A 20982-nucleotide genomic window follows, 5' to 3' on the forward strand; every position below is an offset into this window, starting at 1 on the left:
GAGTCCACAGTACTGAGGGTGAAGCTCCCCCGCCCTCTCCCCTCACACCAGGCACATACACTCTGGCAATAGCACATGGATTCCAGCCATGCCTGCCGCCCAGCCCTCCCTTCTCTTCAGAGGGAAGGCCTTCTACAGATGCTCTCCTACAGCCTGGAGGTACTGCAGGGGGAGGGGGCAGTAAATGGGGGAAATGAGATACAAGATGTGAGGAAGTGAAGATAAACTTGGCTGACTTTGGTCTCACCTTTGTCAAGGTGTGGCCACCATCTGCCTTACGCCCTGTGCCCCTCTGTCTCCCATGTGAACTGTACTGCTCACTCTTGCTTCTCCTTTTTCTAGGGACCCCGCAGCCATGTCCTGGCTGCCTTGAGTCTGCCTCCTGCCAGCGTTCCAGGGCTCTGGCCCTGTCCAGCCCCTGCACCCGCTCCCACGCCTATTCCTCACCTCAGCCTGCGCCGAAGGGACTCCTCAAGCTTCAGGACTCAGCAGGCACAATAGCAGTCACGGTAGGTGGCATACCCGCCCTGCCTACTCCCTAGCTCCTGGGGATGCCTGAGCCTTCTTGGTCTCTGGAACAGGAAGGATACATTTCTGAACACTGTATCTGTCAGGATCCCTTTGGTTGCAAGTAGCAAAAATCTTATTTCAATAAAATGAAATTATCAGCTCATGTAACTGAAGTGTCCAGGGGTAGGTTGGGCTTCAGGCAGGGCTTGATCCAGTGGTTTCAACAATGTGAACAGGATCTGTTTTCTGTCTGTATTTCTCTGCTTCTCTTTTTTGGTGATGGCTCCAGTCCTAGTGGCTTTTCACATGATGTGATCATAAGACATCTGCCAGCAGTTTCTGGGGCAACATGCTACCAGGTTGAAATCTGGGGTCTGGGCTAGAGACAAAATCTGGTTTCCTGATAGAACAAATAAAAGTCCTGGAGTTGATCTCTTGGGCCCTATTGTTAGGATTAAGATCATCCTGCTCCTTTAATTGGGTCCGCAGGGATTGGAAACATGGATGGGCTGGGGATAAGGGTCTGTCCTTCCCCAACCATGTGACCAGGAATGAGGGGGAGAGTGTTTCCCAAAGGAAGCGCAGGGTCCTGCTGGCAGGAAGAGATGCCTCCAACTGGGGGAGGCAAATAACAAATGATTATTATAGATGAGTCTGCCCTATCCTTTTTTTTAAGGCCCAGTTTAGGTCTCTCCTTCTCTAGGAAAGCTTTGCTGGCTGCTCCAGCCAATGGTTATTTCCTTTAGTTCATCCGCCAGCTCCACCCTTTTTACAGATGGAAAGCCTGAGGCTCAGTGTGCATTTCCTTATGAATACTCTATTGGTTACTGCATTAGTGCCAAAGTGTGTTGCTCTCTTTGCCTTGGCTGCTAGGAAGCTCATAGCTGGTTTGTGGCCCATTTCTGATAAGTGCTCAGGATGCTGTGGCATGCAGTTGCTCAGTAGTCTTGCCATTGGCTTCATCTTCTTCTCTCTCATATTTTTCCCTTGTTCTGATTTCTTCTCTTATGTTTCAGTTTGTGCTGTTCTTAGCAGCCTCAAACTCTTTTAGAAGGAGGTGGGGTATAAATAACCAAGAGTGGCCATAAATGAAGCATTCAGCGCTGACTGCAGCCAAATGCTAGGCCTTTTCCTTTCTAGAGGCAGCTGGGGTGGGGGTCTCCCCAGGCCCAAGGCCAAGCCTGTCCTCAGGGAGGCACCAAAGCCTGACCATGGTAGCCCCAGTACAATGCCCACCTTGCCCTCCTTGGGTTAAAAATGGCATTGTTCTGTTTCCCACCCTCTTCCCTTCCCATTCCTCATCTTATCAGAAGCTAATGAAAGAGACTGGGAAACCCAATCCTCTGGTAATTAAATTTACTTAACGGGTATTCAAGTGGAGTAATGAGAAGTTTAATGCAGTGATTAGATTTTTCTTTAATTAATTAAAATTAGAACCATGTGTCTTTCCAGCAAACCAACTTGACCCTCTGCTTGAGAGTAGCAGGCAGAGTAGTAGTGGAGGGTTTGGCGGGGTGAGTGGGGCTGCTGAGGGGCGGGTGCTGCCCAGCTCCGATGCCCACTCAGGCCAGTCTCTGATTCAGCTCCCATTTCTGAGCCCTGTGAGTGCCAGACCTGGGCTAGACCTGAGTCACCCAGGGCTGAGGGATCCAGCAGTCCCCGCACCCAGCTGAAAACTGATTCAGGACGGAGGTTTCAGAGGAGGGTCAGCAAGAGTTACTTAAAGCAAGGAGCACAAAGGAGGGATTTCAGGCACTGTGATAGGAGGAGGTATTTGGGTGGCATATCTCACTGCCATGTACCAGCTAACACCTTCGCCTTCATGTTCAGCCAGACCTGGGTTTACCTCTGTTGGCACTGGATCATCTGGGCTAATGGAATGGGGACAGTGGGGTGGATAATAGAAAAATCTGAGCTAACTCACAAACCGCTTCTCCTTGGCTTAGGAATGCATTCATGCCAGAAGGCTGACTGTCCTTGTTGTGTTTCTGAAGGCCAGTTAAGGATGCAAGGAAGCACTTCCTGCCTTGAGCCCCTTCTGTAGGCATCAGGTGGTGGCTGGGGCATAGTGAGTATGGGAATCCCAGCATAGCTGCCTGGAGTGGAGCAGAGGACAGGCCTTGCCTGAGTAGAGGGCAGGCATAGTGGAGACTCAGAAGACAGGCCCCAGCACCCCAGGGATAGGATATGTTGTTTTCAAAGCAGTGGGTAAGACTGGGAGAAGTCCTGAGCCCTTCATGGTAGGGGGCAGAAAACTTCCTTCATTGAACCCTGACCCCAGTCCCACACTGATCCTTGATCCTGGACAGACTGAACTTTGATCCCAGCCCCACACTGAGCCCTGATCTTGAACAGACTGAATCTTGATCCTGGTCCCACGCTAAGCTCTGACCCCAGCCCCACACTGAGCCCAGCATTGTCATGGATACTCAGTAGAGCAACAGGTGCCGGGTGGGAGGGGTGAATGGTCGTGTTTGTTCATTCCCACTGCTAGCTCTGCTGCCTGTGGGCAGGACTCCTGTGCCAGACCCCACACTCTGCAATGGATGAGATGAATCAGATGTGATTCCTGCCCACAGGGCTGGTGGGGGAGGTAACAAGCAAGCAGTCAATGACAGCCCAGTGATCAGAGTTGAAGTGGGCCTCACTTGGAGCATTCCTCTGGCAGCAGGTGGGAGGGGGAGGTGCTGGAGATGGGCCAGTGGGGAAGCAGCTAAGATAGGGTCCCTGTGAGGGATGAGGAGGATGGCACCCATGGGGGTCTTGGGTCTTGGGGGTGCCTAGGGTGAGTGATTCTCCCCGCCTCCAAGAGCTGGCTGTGACTCCCCCAGGGCATGCTCAGCTCCTGGTGAACCAAAGGACTCACCTCTGGGGCAGGTTGGTGGTGTGCTGGGCACTGGGCTGGTAATATTACTTACAAGGAAAGCATTTTTATCCATTTCACAGAAGCGGAAATGGAGACATGCAGGGACTTGCCTAAGGACACTCAGCCTGAAGTAGCCCAGTGGGGCATGGTCCCAGGTCTTACTTGTCTCTGGGCCTGCACACCACTGTTCCCACGAGTGAACTTGCCCTGGGAGGCAGGGGCTCCTCTTCTTCCAACTTCTCCACCCCGAACTGAGTGAATACGACCGGGCACTGGTGAGGGCTGGTGGGCCTCGGAGTAGGGGGTGTGAGGAGGGCCTTGGCTGGGTAGGGGACTAGCCCCAGGAAGGAGAGTCTTCTTCTTCCTCCATCCTCACTCCTCCCCTCCCTGAATCCCACCCCTCTGGATTTCTGCACCTCCCCCCACCCCCCCGGTTCCCTCCTTCCATGGCTCAACCCCTTCTGAATAACCAGGCCTGGAGAAACCACCCAACCAGTCACCCAACACTCGCATGGGGAAACTGAGGCCTTGGGAGGGGCAGGGACTTGCTCAAGATCGTAGGGCTCTGCCTCTCATGTCTCTTTAAGGTGCAGAGTGTGAAATGACATTACCTGGAGTTTATACTTTAAACACAAGGATAGTATTTGAATACTTTTTGCTGGGCTGGGAGGCCTTGTGGGTCATCTGCCCCCACAAGTTCACATCACACGGGCAGATGCCCCGTGAGCCACCTCGGCCTCCTCGGGTACGGTGCCCCCACCAGACGCGGCCATCCCCCCCTCCCTGGGTCCCAGGTGCTGCAAATCACTGTCTCATTGAATTCTCTCAGCAGTCTAGGAAGGTGCATGACTTTCTACAGATGAGGGCACCGAGGTGGGGAGCTAGGCCACTGTCCTGCAGCTAACTGCAAAGGTGGATTTGCCCGCCAGGTTCCGATCGTAGGCAATCCACCCACTCCAGAGTGCCCCCTCCTCGCCTGCGGGCAGCTGCCCCCTCCAAGGGCCCCCAGCACCCCTACCCCCTCATCCACTGCTGCTTCCCTACTTGTCCTGTGCTCCAGCCAAAACCAGTGACTCTTCCCCAATGCTCCGCACACTTGCCTACCCCCAGGCCCTTGTTCCAGCTGTTCCAGCCCCCCTGAGTTCCCTTCCCCAACTCCATCTGCCCAGATCCCCTTCATCTTTTTAGGCTGGGCCCAGATGCCACTTCCTTCATGGAGACCCCCTGTCTGCTTCATCCCAGTCAGAAGCCAGGGCCCCGCTCCTGTGAGCACCATCCGACAGCTCTTGGCCTGTCCCTCTCTTAGGCTCCTGGCCTCCATGTGTCTGACTTTACAGCACGTGGAGGGCGGAGTAGTCTCCTGGCCCCCGGCTTCCCTGGCCTGTTACCCCCAGGGCCTGACACACAGTAGGTGTGCAGGGAGTAGCTTGGGTCCCCGCCTCGGGTGGGGCTGCAGCTCCACAAACCGTCCCTTTCCTCAGCAGTCCTGGGTCAGCTGACCCCCAACTGCGCTGGTCCCAGCCCCCATCCTCACCGCCGCCCCAGCTCCCTGAGGAGACCAGCTGCTTCCTTTAGCCCTGGCTGGGTGGCGTTGGGGGCTGGCTTCTGGGCCCAGCAGACCTCCCTGTGCACGCTTGACCTGCCCAGGTTCTGGGGGCAAGATCAAGACAAACCCCAACCTTGAGACTCCCAGGCAAGTCTTGAAGCCTGGCCGGTATAGATACTTTGTGCTGAGCGCTGGTGGGGGGCTGCACGGGTGCCCTGCCGGGCACCACTCACTGGCTCTGCTGATTGTTGGCTGTGTGACTTTGAGCAAGTTGGGTAACCCCTCTCTGCCTCAGTTTCCTCATCTGTTAAATGAGGTGATGACAAACCTTCCTAGGGTTGCTATGAGGATTGAGGGAATCAATACAATGTAAAGCATACAGCACAGCCCCGACACAGACACATGTGTGCTCCCTGGTTGTTGGCTGTCACCGTTGCTGGGAGGGAGAGAGAAGGCAGAGTGTGGGGGAGTGTTCAGGGAGAGTTTCCAGAAGGTGGCGACACACGAGGAACGACTTGAAAGATAAGGCACAGAAGGCAGGAAAGTACATTGCGGGAAGATAGAACCGCAGGGACAGAGGCCCAGAGGCAGTCTGGGGGACTAAAAGGGAGCTGAGCTTGTCTATCTAGACTTAGGCAAAGAATGGGACAAGGGGAGACCTCAGGCTGGTGGCACACAAGGGCTGTGTCCTGAGGGACCTTAGGGGCCACCCCGAGGAGTTTGGACTTTGTCTTACAGCCAGTGAGGGGCCATGGATGGGGTATTTTTCTTCTTTTTTCCTTTCCTTTTTTTTTTTTTTTTACCACAAAAGCAATGTTTGCTCATGTAAAAATTGGAACAATGTAGAAGTGTGTCCTATTAAGTAGGGAAGTTCCCTCTTTGCCCTTAAATCTCATTTTGCCGAGGTCCCACTTTTGTTGGTCTGGTATGCCTCCTCCCAGAAGTTTTTCTGTGCTTTTATAAACATATTTATTGTATATTATCTAAAAAAAGAAATGGAATTGTATTATGCACATTACTCTACAACTTCCATTTTTCATTTACCAGTGTGTTGTGGGCATCTGTCAGTGTCACTGCATACAGATCTCCTATGTTCTTTTTAATTGTTGCCTAATACTCCATTGTTTGGACATAACGTAATTTATGTAACTAGTCCTGGGTTGATGGATATTTAGGTGGTCTTCAATTTTTCACTCTTGCAAATAATGCTTCAGTGAACATCCTTGTATATATACCTTGGCTGACACGTGTAAGCCTTTCTATAGGATAGACTCCTAGATGTGGAATTGCCAGGGCAAAGGGTATGCTTATTAAATTTTGATAGCTACTGTCACATTGCTCTTCCAAAAGGTTGGGCCACCCTTGGTATCTGCAGGTAGCCATTTCCCCAGCCATCCTCGCACTGAACATTATCAAGCTTTTTAATTTTTGCCAGTCCAGGAGAACATCTCACTGTGGTTTCAACACTCACTTCCCTTCTCCCCAGTGAGGCTGAGCATCTTTTCATGTGGTTATTGGCCATTTGCATTTTCTTCTCGGTGAATTGACTATTCACATCCTTTGCTTATTTTTCTTTTCTTTTTGCCTTTTTCTTATTGGTAAAAAGGAGCTTTTAGTATATTAGGAATTTTTAAATGTTCGTATGTTATATGTGTTGGAAATATTTCCCTTAGTCTGCTGTTTGTCTTTTTAACTTTGTTTATGGTATCTTTGGCCATATAAAAGCTTTATATCTTTATTCTGTCAAATCTGTCAGACTTCTCCTTAGGGCTTCTGAGTTTCACGTCTTGCTTGGCCAGGCTTCCTGGAATGCTTTTAAGCGGAGCGGTGGTGAGGTCAAATTTGTGACTGGGAAAGGTCATTCTGGTTGCCACTGTGTGGAGGGTGGGTGGAGGGAGGACTGCAAGCCAGCTGGGGTGGGGGTGAGGGAGAACCGGGAGAAGATGAGTTTGAGAAATAGTCAGGATTTGGCTGACTATGGTGAGAGGATGTGAGGGTGAGAGAGGGAAAGAAAGGACTCGAGAGTGATGTCTGGGTGTTTGGCTGGGGACTGCACGGCTGATGCCTCCACCAGCCTGAGTTAGGGACAGGACCAGGGAGGGAAATTCATGCCTGTGCATGTGAGTGCCCACCCAGGCAGGGACATGTGGATATATGAGTACATACATGCATATTCATGTCCATGCCCATGTCCATGCTTGGAAGGTCTGGAGACTGACACATCTGTGCTGTGGCTCCATGGCAGGGAGGAGGGGTGTCTACTTTTTGTGGAATTCCTGTTCTCTACCAAGTACTGTACAAGGCAACACACACACACACACATGCACACACACTCACACATGCTCTGTAATCTTTACTACCATATAAAGTATGTTATACAGATAAGGAAGCAGACTCAGTGTAAGTAACTTGCTCAAGGTCACAGAGCTAGTGACTGGCAGAAAGGGGATTTTTTGGACAACTTAGATCTGACCATCCACAGACAGAATTCCTGCCAGTAGCATTGAGGGGCGGGCCTTTCATTCATTTCTAACCTGACCAACCCAGTTTCATCAGAGACTCTTAGGATGAGTGCTGGAGCCTGACTGCCTGGGTTTGAAACTCAGCCCCATTCCTTATAAGGCAAGTTACTCCCCCTCTCTGTGCCTCGGTTTCCCCATCCTGAAAATGCAGACAGTGACAGTACCACCTCCTAGGGTGCTGGTGGGCATTGAACGTGTTCGTGCATGGGAAGTGCTTAGCCCAGTGAGGGCGGAGCTCTCGGGATGCTGTCTATGGTGACTGCGACGAGATGGTGATGTCTGTGCCCCTTTACCCTCTCCCATCCCTCTCCATCCTCCCTCCACCTGCCACCTCTCTCCTGTGCCAGCTCTTCCTCAATTCCCCACAGGAACTTCTTTCAATATTTGCCTTTGAAACGTCGTCCCCTGTTTTCATCCCCCAAACCCTTAACAGACAGTGAATTAAAGCCCAGTCAGTCAGCAAAAACCATTCAGGGGAAAACGATTCGTGTCGTGCTCACGGAATCCTCCCCCAAGCAGTTCCAGTCAGGCATTCTCCATGAGCCAGTGCGTTCATCCCAACATTGCCCGGGCCTCTGGATACCAGACCATAAGGTCCAAACCTAAAACCCCTTCCTCCCTGAGTGGGGATCCTCAAGTTTACTTTAGAGCCAGGGGTCTGAGCTGACCCCAGCCCAGCCAAATCTCCACTCTAGCCACAGGCCATCGCTGGATCCTTGACCCCAGGATGAGTAATTCTCAGCATCATTTGTCAGGAAACTTGCCCGTAGGAAACAAAAGCAGAAAGCACAGCAAATTCTGGGCACAGTTCCTTACCACTAGCATATCTAAGCAAATCCTGTGGTCATGAGGGTGGGTGCAAGGTGTCCAAACTGGGTTAAAATCTCAGGTCTGCACCCAATTTAGATTTTCTCCTATGCCAAAAAACTCACTAAAATCACCAAACTTATCATTATGGATTTCTCGTCATCAAAATAAACCCCCAGGTAAATAAATCCCCAAATAGGGACTTCCCTGGTGGCGCAGTGGTTAAGAATCCGCCTGCCAATGCAGGGGACACGGGTTTGATCCCTGGTCCGGGCATGCCGCGGAGCAACTAAGCCCGTGCGCCACAACTACTGAGCCTGTGCCCTAGAGCCCGTGTGCCAGCCCAAGTGCCACAACTACTGAACCCCACACGCCTAGAGCCTGTGCTCCGCAACAAGAGAAGCCACTGCAATGAGAAGCCCGCGCACCGCAACAGAGTAGCTCCTGCTCACCGCAACTAGAGAGAAAAGCCCATGTGCAGCGGTGAAGACCCAATGCAGCCAAAAAAATAAATAAATAAATAAAATTAAAAAAAATAAATAAACCCCCAAGTAAATAAACCCTCGTGGTAAAGAATGGAGCAGTTATTCCCTGTTTCTTTGGGGGATTTTGTTTTCATTTGAACTGTATCAGTTCACCCTTTTATTCTTAGCCAAAAGGATGGCAAAACTCACTTCAGTCCTTCCCAGGGAACAGCCACACCCAACTGCAGGCCCCCCACCCCCAAAGCCTCTGAGAGAGGATTCCTTATGACTGCTCTTTTAGAAGCCCCTGTCCCCAGGTCCCTGGGTTCCACCAAGTCCACCTTTGCCCCAGGGGCTTCTACACTTTAAACAGCCCCACCCCTGCCTCTGATCCAAGTCCCCACCCCGGCACACCCCAGTACCCCTGCAGGATGCCATGCAAGGCCACCGTTTCCAGCTACCCTGGCCCCATTTCAAAACCACAGGCCTTTGGATGCACGTAGACAAGTATTGACACCGGCATCCAGAGCTCATTCTCAAGAAGTCTTTTTAATGGCCTCGAAGAAGCCGTATTTTACCAGTTTGGAGGGGGTGTGTGGCAGGAGACAGTGTATTTTACTGTAGCCAAATCTTACTTCTTGGAAAAGGCAAGAAGTCCAGGGGCTTTATATAAACTAAGGGCTTTCCCCTCAGATCGTCTACCAGCGCCCCGCTCTTATCTTGAGGGGAGGCCTCTTCTCCGTATTCCCTGTGTTGTCCCACAGGAGCACACAACATTCAAGGTGATAATTGCTAAAGTGTCAGTAAGTTCAAAATATAAACCTACAATTAAGCTTGCAGTGCATTGTCATTTGAGGCTCCAAGGCCCTGTTGGAGTTTCATTCCCCTTCCCCCACTGTCCATCCAGGACAGACCAGTTGGGGGTCCAAGCGCCTTTCTGAGAGCTGGTCCCAAACCTGAGTTAGGGATAAAGCTCTAAAGACACTCCAGCCTTTGTTCTAAAGTCAAGTTCAAGCCCTTGAATGTAGGCCAAGGCCCCAGCTGTCATGGAGACGCTCCCAGCTGCCTCGGCTCACACCTCCCTTCCCCAGATGGGGATTGTCCTGCTAGTGGATCCTGCCGAAGGGCCTGGAACTTCCCCCTTTCCCTTGCGAATGGGGAACCTTTCAACTTGGTGATTGAGATATTCCATCCCCCACTGAAATCCTAGTCATTTAGGGGCTCCCAAATGGAGCTTAATTCTGTCACCCAGAAAGTCATCCAAACATGTTCTCAAACCATATGCCCCCATGTGGCCAGTGGGGATGTAGGTAGCATAGTGATGTGCTGCACGAACAAGCTGTCTCTGAACTCTCGGTGATTTAATGCGACAAGGCTCCTTTCTTCTTTCTTCCTTTACCATATGAATTCACATTACATGTTCGATGTGGGAAGTGGGGAAGGTGGCAGCCTCTGGTCCATTTAGTCACACAGGGACCCAGGCTGACAGAAGCTCCACCATGTGGTAGCTGCCCCATCTGGAACTTGTGGCCTCCTTCAGCCACTGTGGCAAAGAAGAGAAAATGGTAGAGGCACACACTGGCTCCTAAATGCATTGGCCCAGCAGTGACACACATCACTTTTGTTCACAGCCCACTGGCCAGAACTTCTCATATGGCCTCAACTACCTGTAAAGGAGCTGAGGAAGTGTGGGGACATTCTGTGGTGGGGGGGGAGGGCATGGAGGAAATGTGCCCAGACATTCAGTGAGCAGTAAAGTTATCTGTAGCAGGGGTTTTATGGGGTTCTCTCAGAGCAAGGGTTTCAGAATTGCCAAGGCCATGACTTCCTGTTCATTCCCTCCACCTGGGGAGGCCCAGGGTTAGTGGGAGGGACTGATGGGAAAAGCTTTGAGGAAGAGTCCCTGCGAATGAATAAGCCCCGTGGCAGGCCCAGGCCCTCTACCATCAGGCTCCAGGTTTGACTCAGCCTCACCCCTCTTATCCCCATTGGACACCTGCCATACCAACATAAAATGAATTTTTTAGGAGGAGAAGCAGGATTGAGAGTGAGAATGAGTTCAGCTTTGGAGGGAGAAAATCCAAGGGGCGGCGTCTAGAAGCCACTCTGTCTTAGTCTGTTCAGGCTACTATAACAAAATACCAGAGACTGAGTGGCTTATAAACAACAGTAGTTTAATTCTTACAGTCTGGAGGCTGGAAATCCAAGATCAAGGCGCTGGCAGATTCAGCGTCTGGTGAGGGCCTGCTTCCTGGTTCATAGATGCCATCTTCTCTCTGTGACCTCACATGGCACAAGGGGCGACAGGGCTCTCTGGGGTCTCTTTTTTTGTTTTTTAAAAAATAAATTTATTTATTTATTTATTTTTGGCCGTGTTGGGTCTTTGTTGCTGTGCGCGGGCTTCTCATTGTTGTGGCTTCTCTTGTTGTGGAGTACAGGCTCTAGGTGTGCGGGTTTCAGTAGCTGTGGCACGTGGGATCAGTAGTTGTGGCTCTCAGGCTCTAGAGCTCAGGCTCAGTAGTTGTGGAGCATGAGCTTAGTTGCTCCGCGGCATGTGGGATCTTCCCCGGCCAGGGCTCGAACCTGTGTCCCTTGCATTGGCAGGCAGATTCTTAACCACTGCGCCACAAGGGAAGCCCCGGGGTCTCTTTTATAAGGGCACTAATCCCGTTCATGAGGGCTGCACTCTCATGACCTAATCACCTCCCCAAAGTTGCACCTCCAAATACCATCACATTGGAGATCAGGTTTCAACATATGAATTTTGAGGGGACACAAACATTCAGTCCATGGCACGCTGGATTGAAGTTGTTGCCTTTCTTCCACATTTTCATTCCTTTAGCAAATGTGTCTGCTATGGGCCAGGTAATGTATTGATTATGACTCCAGACTCTGACTCCAGAACACCTGGGATTGAAGCTGGGCTCAGTCCCTTATTAGCTACCGGTTAATTACTTCTCTCTGTCTTTGTTTTCTCCTCTTTAAAAAGGGGATAGCATCTGTCTCTCTTAGGGTGGTTGTGAGGATTAAATGAGTTAATATTTGTAAAGCACTCAAAACAGTGCTGGGCACATGATAAAGACTCTATAAATGCTCGATATCATCATCATCACCATCACCATCATCTTCATCATTATCCAGTACCAGATACTCTTCTAGATATTGGGGGAGTAGATGCCAAGGTCCCTGCTCTCACATATGATGGGAGAAATGGAAAATAAACAGAAATAATTAAATCAAGATGGTACTTTCAAATAGTGATGGTACTAAAATAATAAATCAGGCACATAAAAAAATCACTCATCATCATTAGTCATTAGGGAAGTGCAAATTAAAACCCCCAGTGAGATACCACTGCGTATCTCTTACAATGACTCTTGCAAAATTGACAACAGTAAGTGCTGGTGAGGATACAGAGCAACTGAAACCCTTATATGTTGCTAGTGGGAATGCAAAATGGTACAGCCACTTTGGAAAACTGTCTGGCAGTTCCTTATAAAGTTAAAAATATGCTTACCATATAACCCAGCAATCCTACTGCTAGGTATTTACCCAAGGGAAATATAAACTTATGTTCACGCAAAAACCTGTATGCGAATATTTATAGTGGCTTTATTCATAATCACCAAACAGTGGGAAAAAAATCCCAGTGTCCTTCAGCTGGTGAATGGATAAACAATCGAATACTACTCAGCAATTAAAAAAAAAAAAAGAATGAAATTCTGGTACAAGAAACAACACAGGTAAATCTCAAATGCATTATTTGATAAATGAACAAAGCTAGACTCAAAAGGCTACATATAGATGATTCCATTTGTATGACATTCTGGAAAAGACAGAACTATAGAGGCAGAAAACAGATCAGTGGTTGTGAGAGGTAGGGAGTGGGGGGAGTTGACTACAAAGGGACAGCTCATGGAGATTTTTGGATCTGGGGGTTAATAGAATTGTTCTGTATCTTAATTGCAGTAGTGGTTACACGCTGTATGCAGCTATCAAAGCGTAGAACGGTGCACTAAAAAGGATAAAGTTTGATCCAGTTTTATTGAGAAATAATTGACATACACCACTGTATATATTTAAGGCGTACAGCATGATGGCTTGATTTACATATATTGTGAAATGATTACCACCTAATGTCCATCATCTCATATAGATACAATAGAAAGAAAGGGAGGAAGAAAAGAGATAAAAAAGTTTTTTCTCCTTGTAATAAGAACTCTTAGGATCTACTGTCTTAATAACTTTCCTATATAACAGACAGCAGTGTTAACTATAATCATGTTGTACTCTATGTCCCTAGAACTTATTTATCTTGTAACTGGAAGTTTTGATCACCTTCCTCCAATTCCTCCTCCCCCAACCCTCTGCCTCTGGTAACCATAAGTCTGATCTCTTTTCCTATGAGTTTGTTTTTTTATTTTTATTTTTTTAGATTCCACATACAGTATTTGTCTTTGTCTGACTTATTTCACTTAGCATAATGCCTTCAAGGTCCATCCATGTTGTCACAAGTGGTAGGATTTCCTTATTTTTTATGGCTGAATAATATTTTGTTATATCTCACATCTTCTTTATCCATTCATCCATTGATGGACACTTTGGTTGTTTCCATATCTTGGCTAGTGTAAATAATGCTTCAGTGAACATAGGAGTGTATGTATCTTTTTGAGTTAGTGTTTTCATTTCCTTTGGATATATACCCAGAAGTGGAATTGCTGAATTATATGGTAGTTCTATTTTTAATTTTTTGAGGACCCTCCATACTGTTTTCCATAGTGGCTGCACCAATTTACATTCCCACCAACAGTGCACAAGGATTCCCTTTTCTTCACATCCTCTCTAGTATTTGTTATCTGAAAAGGGTAAATTTTACTGCAAGTAAATTATACCTCAATTAACCTGACTGGAAATAAAGCTCACCGTGGGATTGTTGAGACAGGGAAAACCAAATGAGAAATCAGTCAATCAGGGTAGTGTGACACGGGTAAGGAGGGGCTCCTGCACATGGTGGTCAGGGAAGGCTTTCTGAGGAGGTGTCTTGAGCTGAACCTGGATGAGGAGGAGCCAGGCCTGTGTGGACCTGGAGGGAGGCAGAGGGAACAGCGGGGCGGCCCTTGTGGCTGGAGCTGAGGGAGGAGAGGGGAGGGTGGGAGACAGGTCAGGGGCCTCCACTCTCCTCTGGGCATGATGGGAGCTACTGGGGGGCATAGATAGAGGGTGATTGAAACACTGGTGTGAGTGAGATGGCCCAGGGAGAAGGGAGGGGAGGATGGAAACAGCAGCTTGTGACCATGGGTAAGGAGGAGTGATGAAGGGGTGCGATGAAAGTGAGGAGAGTTTGTGTCAGGAGCCTCTACAGGGGGGAGTGGTCAGCCAGCCAGAGACCCAGCAGGCTGGGGCAGGAGGACGGGCACGGGCAGGTGGGGGTCCTTGCTGAGGGTATTGTGGGCAGTGGTGGGACAGAAGCCAGACATCCTGGGTTGAGGGTGCTGGAGGTGAGGACATGTGAGTGAAGCTTCCAGGAGGCAGGGGACAGACTTCGTGGGTAGCAAAGGGAACCTCAGAGAGAACGAGGTAGAGCTGCCTCTGGTGTGTGTGTGGTGTGTGTGTGTGTCTGTGTGTGTGTTTTGAACAAGACTTGCCGAGATGGGCCTGACCCATTGAAGACAGTGTGAGATGGTGAGAAGGGAGGGGTTCGAACAGGCCCTTGGACACCAGGCCTGGGAGGGCAGTCCAGGGGGCTGGGAGACGGTAGGGAGGCCGGTGCCACAAGGCCCATCCCTGAGGTGGAGGTAGCGCTGAGCCCGCTGGGCTAGAGGGTCAGGATCTGCCTTGGGGGGGGGGACCCATGCTGAGGCGGGCCCACCCCGGGTAGCAGAGGCCCCATCTTTGTCCGCACTAACCCTCCTGCTCTTCCCACAGTGCATGCTGGGACCGAGACGGACAGGCTGCTGTTCCTCCTGCCGCTTCCCGGGCCCCCAGAGGACCATCTGTTTGCCTCCTGGTGCCGTCTAACCCAGGTAGGGGGAGATCAAGGGGGGCTCTCCCTGCCTCATGCCCCTGCACTGGGTGGGAGGGCTCTAAGTGTAAGGACCCCCGCCCCGGCTGAATGGGCCCGTGTCAGGGCAATGGGGAGGGGCACAGCATGGGGTTTGAAGTCCCCAGTCACTGCAGGGCCTCCTGGGGAGGAGCTTCCAGACCTCCAAGAAGTGGGCCACTCCAGCAGCAAGCCATCCTCACCAGGCCGCGTCCCTGGGACACTGAGAGGCCCCCCGTTTGGCTCTCACACGTTCGCTGTCAGCGGTTTGTTAAGGATCCTTCGTGGTACACACCTGCCAATTTCTTTGGCAGTGGGAGGTTTTGCATCTGAGGTTTCTCATCCGTTGCTGTCACTGGCTTTTCCCTGCCAGAGTCGCTGTACTCACTCCCCTGATGTTTGTGATTCCGTGAGTGGTGCCTCTTACTTACGCTCTCTACAGGACACCCTCAGGGCAGAGGTGCTCTTTCCGGCACCAAGAACAGCCCTGCCTACTTTTAATCCCCTGGGTCTTGGGCCTGAGAGAGGACATTTCTCTGCCTCTCCTGGGAGCCCCAGGTGGAGGGAGGCTTTCTGCTTGGGGCCAAGTTCCCCAAGGGCTGGGATGAGGTGGGAGCTAGGCTTGCCAGGAAAAATATAAGGTGTCCAGTTAAATCTGAACTTCAGAAAGACAACAAATCATTTTTTTAGCGTAAGTGTGTCCCCAATATTTCATGGGACATACAATTCTATTTATTAAATCTGGCAACCCTAGTGGGAGCTGAAACCCCAGGCTCCCTCTTCCTGTGTTCAGTCCTCCCTGCTGGGCTCACCTTGGTCCCCTCGGATCACCTGCATCCAGTGCCTGTGGAGGGTGCCCTGGAGCCAAGGGCGGCCGAGCCTACTCAGGCCACAATCAATGGGTATTTCCTAATCACCCAGGTCCTGCAGACTGTCCGTGGGGCAGAGACCTGGGGTTCCTGCTGGACGCTGGGGCAGCAGTCCTGGCTGTTAAGAGTGCTCTTGGGGTCCTTGTCTTCCCCTCTGGCTCTCTGACAGCAGAATTCAGGCTGAGGCGGTCACTGGGTGAGGTTGGTCAGGGCCTTGTGCCCGTGATCAGAGCTGTGAGACAGGTGTGGAGCTGTGAGAGGATCTAGGAATAGAAAATGGTTTCTTGAGCTTGGAACCCAGCATGCTGGGGGGGTTGGGGTGGAGGTGGTGGGGTATCAGGGATGAGGCAGGGCCAGATCATGAGGGAGCAGCTACTACCGCAAAAGGCCACCTCGGCAGTGACAGCAAAGCGATACAAAGGAAGTGTCTTCTCCTTAGGTGGAGTCATTTTTCCAACTGTTAAGGTAACATGTTCTCTATGTGTTTATCTATCTATCTGTCTGTCTGTCTATCTATCTATCTATCTATCTATCTATCTAACAGTGTAGAAGTATTTAAAGCATGCAGTTCAACCTCTTCCCATAATCTCTTCCTCGCCAGGGCTAACCACTGCTAACTAGTTCCATATATCATATCCTTCCAGACTTTTTTCTGTGTACTTACAAACATATTTTAAAAGGAAAAACATGAGATCACACTAGACATACTGCCCCGTCACTTGATTTTTCACTTAATATATTGTGTAGATCATTTTAACCTTCTTCTCTATCCTTTTACGCCCATTGTATGGATGGTCTTTAAATTATTTTATCAATTATTAATCCTGTTGGTGGCCATTTAGATTGTTTCCGGTGTTGGGCTACTTATAAACCTCACTCAGAGAACCTCCCAGTTCATACCTCTGTGTGCACTTGTGTTATGGGTCCTTTGGGAGTGTTTCTGGAAGTGGACTGTCTGGGTCAGAGGTTACGCACATTTCAAGGTTTGATCCATAGGCCAGATCAGCCTCCAGAAACTTGTGCCCACTTATCGTGTACAAGAGGCCTCCTCCCTTCACCCTTGCCAACCATGACATTATCAATCACTTAAATCCCCGCCAATCTGATAGGTAAAACTGATTTCTTTTACATTTCTTTGATCACTAATGAAGTTGAGCATATTTGTGTACGTTTTTTGGCCATTTCAACTTATTTGTGAATTGCCTATGCATGTCACGCCCTCAGCTCATTTTTCTATTCATCTGTCCCTTTATTCAGTAAGCATTGATTGAGCACCTACTACGTGTTAGGTACTGTTTTGGTTAGGGACCTAACAGTGAACAAAATTGACCAACCCCCCCCCACCCGCCCGCTGCTCCATGGAACGAGCTCTAGTGAAGGAGAGACAGCCAAGGGAAAATAAACAAGTGAAATATACTGTGTGTAGTATGAGTGTTAGGTGCTAAGGAGAAAAAAATAAAGCAGGTGAGGGGATGGGAGGTGTTGGGTGACTTGAATATGGTAGTCAGGAAGGCCTTACTGGGAGGTGGCAGTAAAGAAAAGACCTGTAGGAAGCGAGAGAATGAGTCACACAAATGTCTGGGACCCTGAGTCAGGAGCAGGCCTGGCCTGTTCAGGGCTCAGTGAGAAGGCCAGTGTGGCTGGAACAGGGTGAGGGAGGGAGAGAGTGGGATGTGCGACCAGAGAGGGATCAAGAGCCAGATCACGCAAGGCCTTGTGGGCCACCCTAAAGCCTTGGCTTTTACTCAGAATGAAGCAGGGAAAGCAGGGAGACATGGAAGCTTCTGAATAGTGATATGACATGATCTGAATTTCATTTTAACCAGATCATTCCAGCTACTGTGAAGGGGGCCAGAACGGAAGCAGGGAGATCAGTCAGAAAACTGTTGCAATGATCCAGGGAAGAGATGGTGGGGGCTTGGACCAGGGGGTCTTGATGGAGGTGGGGAGAAGTGGACAGATTCTGGGTGCTTGTTAATGATAGAGCCAATAGGATTTCCTGGCAGATTGGATGAGGTGGTGTGTGTGTTTGAGAGAGAGAGGGAGCCAAAGATTACTGTCTTAGTCATTTTAAGCTGCCATAACCAAATACCATAGGCTGGGTGGCTTAAACAACACACATTTATTTCTCATACTTCTTTAGACTGGGAAGTCCAAGATCAAGGTGCTGGCAGACTCAGTTCTTGGCGAGGACCCCCTGCTTGGCTAGCAGATGACTACCATCTCGTTATGTGCTTACGTTGACTACTTTGTGTGCATACGGAGAGACCAAGCTCTGGTGTCTCTTCTTCTTCTTACAAGGTCACTAATACCATCATGAGGGCCCCACCTTCATGACCTCATCTAACCCAAATTACCTCCCAAAAGTCCCACCTCCAAATACTATCACATTGGGAGTTGGGCTTCAACATATGAATTTTGGGAGACACAAACATTCAGTCCATAACAATGACTCCAACGGTTTTGGCCCAAGTAGGGAAAAGGATGGAGCTGCCATCAACAGAGACGGGGCAGAGAAGTGGGTTTGGTGTAAGGGAGGAGAAGAGCTCAGCTGTGGATAGGACTGGCTACATAATGTGTGGGGGCCAGAGCTAAATGAAAGTGGGTAGCCCTTTGTTTAAAAAATAATATTAAGAATTTCAAAGTGGTGACAGTAGAGCATTAAACTAAGCCTGGGACCTTTCTGAGTGTAGGGCCCAGTACGACTGCCCAGGTGGCATACCTGTGAGCAGGCCCTGGCTGTGGACATGTAAAGTGTGAGATGCTAGTAGACATCTGAGTAGAAATGGATACGTGAGGATGGAGTTCAGGGGCTAGGTCTGAGCTGGAGATACAAATATGGGGTCATCAGCATAAAGATAGCATTTAAAGCTATGAGATTGGATAAGAGCATCAAGGGAGTTGAGTATAGGTAGCAAAGAGAAAGACCAAAGACCTAGTCCTGGAGCCTCCTTTGGTCCGAAGTTAGGGAACTGAGGAGGCACCGAAAAGGTGACTGAGAAGGTGCAATGAATGAGGTGGAAGAGAGCCAGGTATGCTATCCTGGAAGCCAAGGGCAAGACATGTTTCAAGCATAAGGTCGAGTAAGATGCAGACTGAGTATTGATCATGCATTAGCAGTGGGGAGGTCACAGGGGACCTTGGTTCAGTGATGGTGGGAGGGTGTGTGAAATGCATCTTATTGACTTGCAAGAGCAAACTGATTTGTAAGAGGGTAAGAGATTTAACCCTTTTGCCTGTCATATGTTGCAAACATTTTTTTCACAGTTTTGTGGGGGGGGTTTTGTCATTTAAATTTATGGAGTTTTTTTTTCAAACCCTTAAAACTTTTAAATTGTCCCGTGGTCAAGTCTGTCACTATTTTCCTTTAGAGTTTCTGGCCTTACCCACTGAAGAGTTTTGAAAAGATGTCTTATGTTGTTTTCTATTTTTTATGATATTTAAAAATATTTAAATACCTAGTTAATTCGGAATGTTCTTATGTGTGTGGTTTGAGGATAGGGATCTACGTGGTTTTTCCCCAAATGACTAGCCAGTTGTTTGGACACTGTTTATTGAGTGAGCTGTCCTTTCTCCCTGCTCTGAAGCTCCATTTCTATCATGTGCCAAATGTCCTCACACTCTCGTGTCTGTCCAGGCCTTGCTGTTTGATTCCATTGATCTTTGCCTGGGGAAAGATTTAAGAAGTCCAGAGAATAGGTAGACTTGGAGATTGATTAGAGCTAGAGTGTGAGGAGGTGGGAGGAGTGGAAGGAAGAAACAAGGGGAAGTTAGGGATGATGGGAGCTCTACAGTGCTGAGGGCCTCCTATGTGCTGTCACAATTCCACAAGGTTGGTATTCTGTATACACGTCTGCAGGTGAGGAAACTGAGGTTCAGAGAGGCTTCATCACGTGTCCAGTGGCGTCAACTCTTAGCAGGTGGAGTCAGCCTGGGAGGCCGCTCTCTCGGCTCCCATGCTTGTGTTCTATCCATCCCAGTGACAGGGGAGGTGAGAGGGGTTGGGTTTCAGGAAGGCTGGAAGGGCTCCAGACACAAAATATCACCCCACCCCTCCGCTCAGCATCCCCGTCTGCCATTTGGCTGGATCTTGAAGGTTTTCCCATTTCAAAGAGCAACCTGTTAAAACCAAAATACTCCTGGCAGAGAATCACACGTTAAGTTTACAGCTAACATCTTAATTATCAGTTAACACCTCTGCAGGGATTAGCTGACAGCCAGTTGAGGACACTGAAGGGGGCCCTATTCCATGTGTATCTGGGTTGGGGAAGGCCAGGAGAGGGGAGGGGTGAAAGCGGAGGGGACAGGTACCTGGCAATTCACAGCTTTTTCCTGGAAAAGAGGGAGGTGGAGCTGGATCCTTGCGGGAGGGGAAGGGGGAGAGGAGCAAGGGAGCAAGCGCTGCAGAGCTGGGGGAGGGGAAGGGAGGGGCATGGCAGCCTCTCCACAGAAGCCTGGGGCTGGGGCTCCTAGAGGACCTGGTGTCTACTAGACACGTGCTGTGTCCTGGACACAGAGGAGATGGTCACCTGCTCAGTCTTGGTCTTGAGAAAGTCGGGAAATCAGCCACCACGTTCCACCTCGGGCACCAGCTGCCAACAGTCGCTCAGAGCTGGGATCTGTCTCAGGCACCCAAACACTGGATCTGTCACCCAGGCCTGAGGAATTGGGGCAGGTGAGAGGCTGATGCCTCTGGAACCTCCTCTCTATCTTTGAGAGCCAGTCTGCTCTGCGGGTCAGGGCTCCGTGCGTGACCTTGGTCGCAGCTCTGTGTGTGAGGAGGGTCCAAGCTCCCTGTGTGACTAAGGACAAAGCTCTGTGTGTGACCAGAGTTGAGGCTCCTTGTGTGATGGGGGTTGGAGCTCCATGTGTCAGGAAGGTCGGGGCTCCCTGTGTCACCACAGTCGGGGCCTCGTGTGTGACCAGGTCCAGGCTCCAGTGTGAAGAGGGTTGGCGCTCCGATTGTGAGGCGGGTCTGGACTCTGTGTGAGGAGGGTCCGAGATCAGCATGTGATGAGGGTCAGGGCTAAGTATGTGGCCAGGGTCAGAATTCAGCTTGTGACCAAAGTTAGGGCCCTGTGTGTGAGGAAGGTCTGGGCTTTCTTAGTCACCAGTGTTGGGGATTCATGTGTGACCAGTGTCGGGACTCTTTGTGTGAGGAAGGTCAAGGCTCCATGTGTGCAGAGGCTCTGGGATCAGCATGTGATGAGGGTCAGGGCTCCGTGTGTGACCAGGGTCAGGACTCTCCATTTGAGGAAGGTCGAGCCTCAGTGTGTGTCCACGCTCGGGGCTTGCTGTGTGACCAGAGTCTCGGCTCCCTGTGTGATCAGGGTTAGGGGTCCCGTGTGACTAGGGTCA

General features: G+C 50.0%; 1 protein-coding gene across 1 annotated transcript in view; it reads left to right on the forward strand.

The window, feature by feature from the left end:
* The first annotated feature begins 379 nt into the window (after positions 1-379).
* LINGO1 (leucine rich repeat and Ig domain containing 1) overlaps positions 380-20982 on the forward strand; it is a 79042-nt gene continuing 58439 nt past the window's right edge. The window contains exons 1-2 of the mRNA XM_082452628.1: positions 380-509; positions 14641-14738. The gene's annotated coding sequence lies outside the window, so the exon portion shown is untranslated. The remainder of the gene's footprint in view (positions 510-14640; positions 14739-20982) is intronic.

This window comes from Balaenoptera physalus, assembly GCF_965194825.1.
Source record: "Balaenoptera physalus genome assembly, chromosome: 2".
Classification (NCBI taxonomy): Eukaryota; Metazoa; Chordata; class Mammalia; order Artiodactyla; family Balaenopteridae; genus Balaenoptera; species Balaenoptera physalus.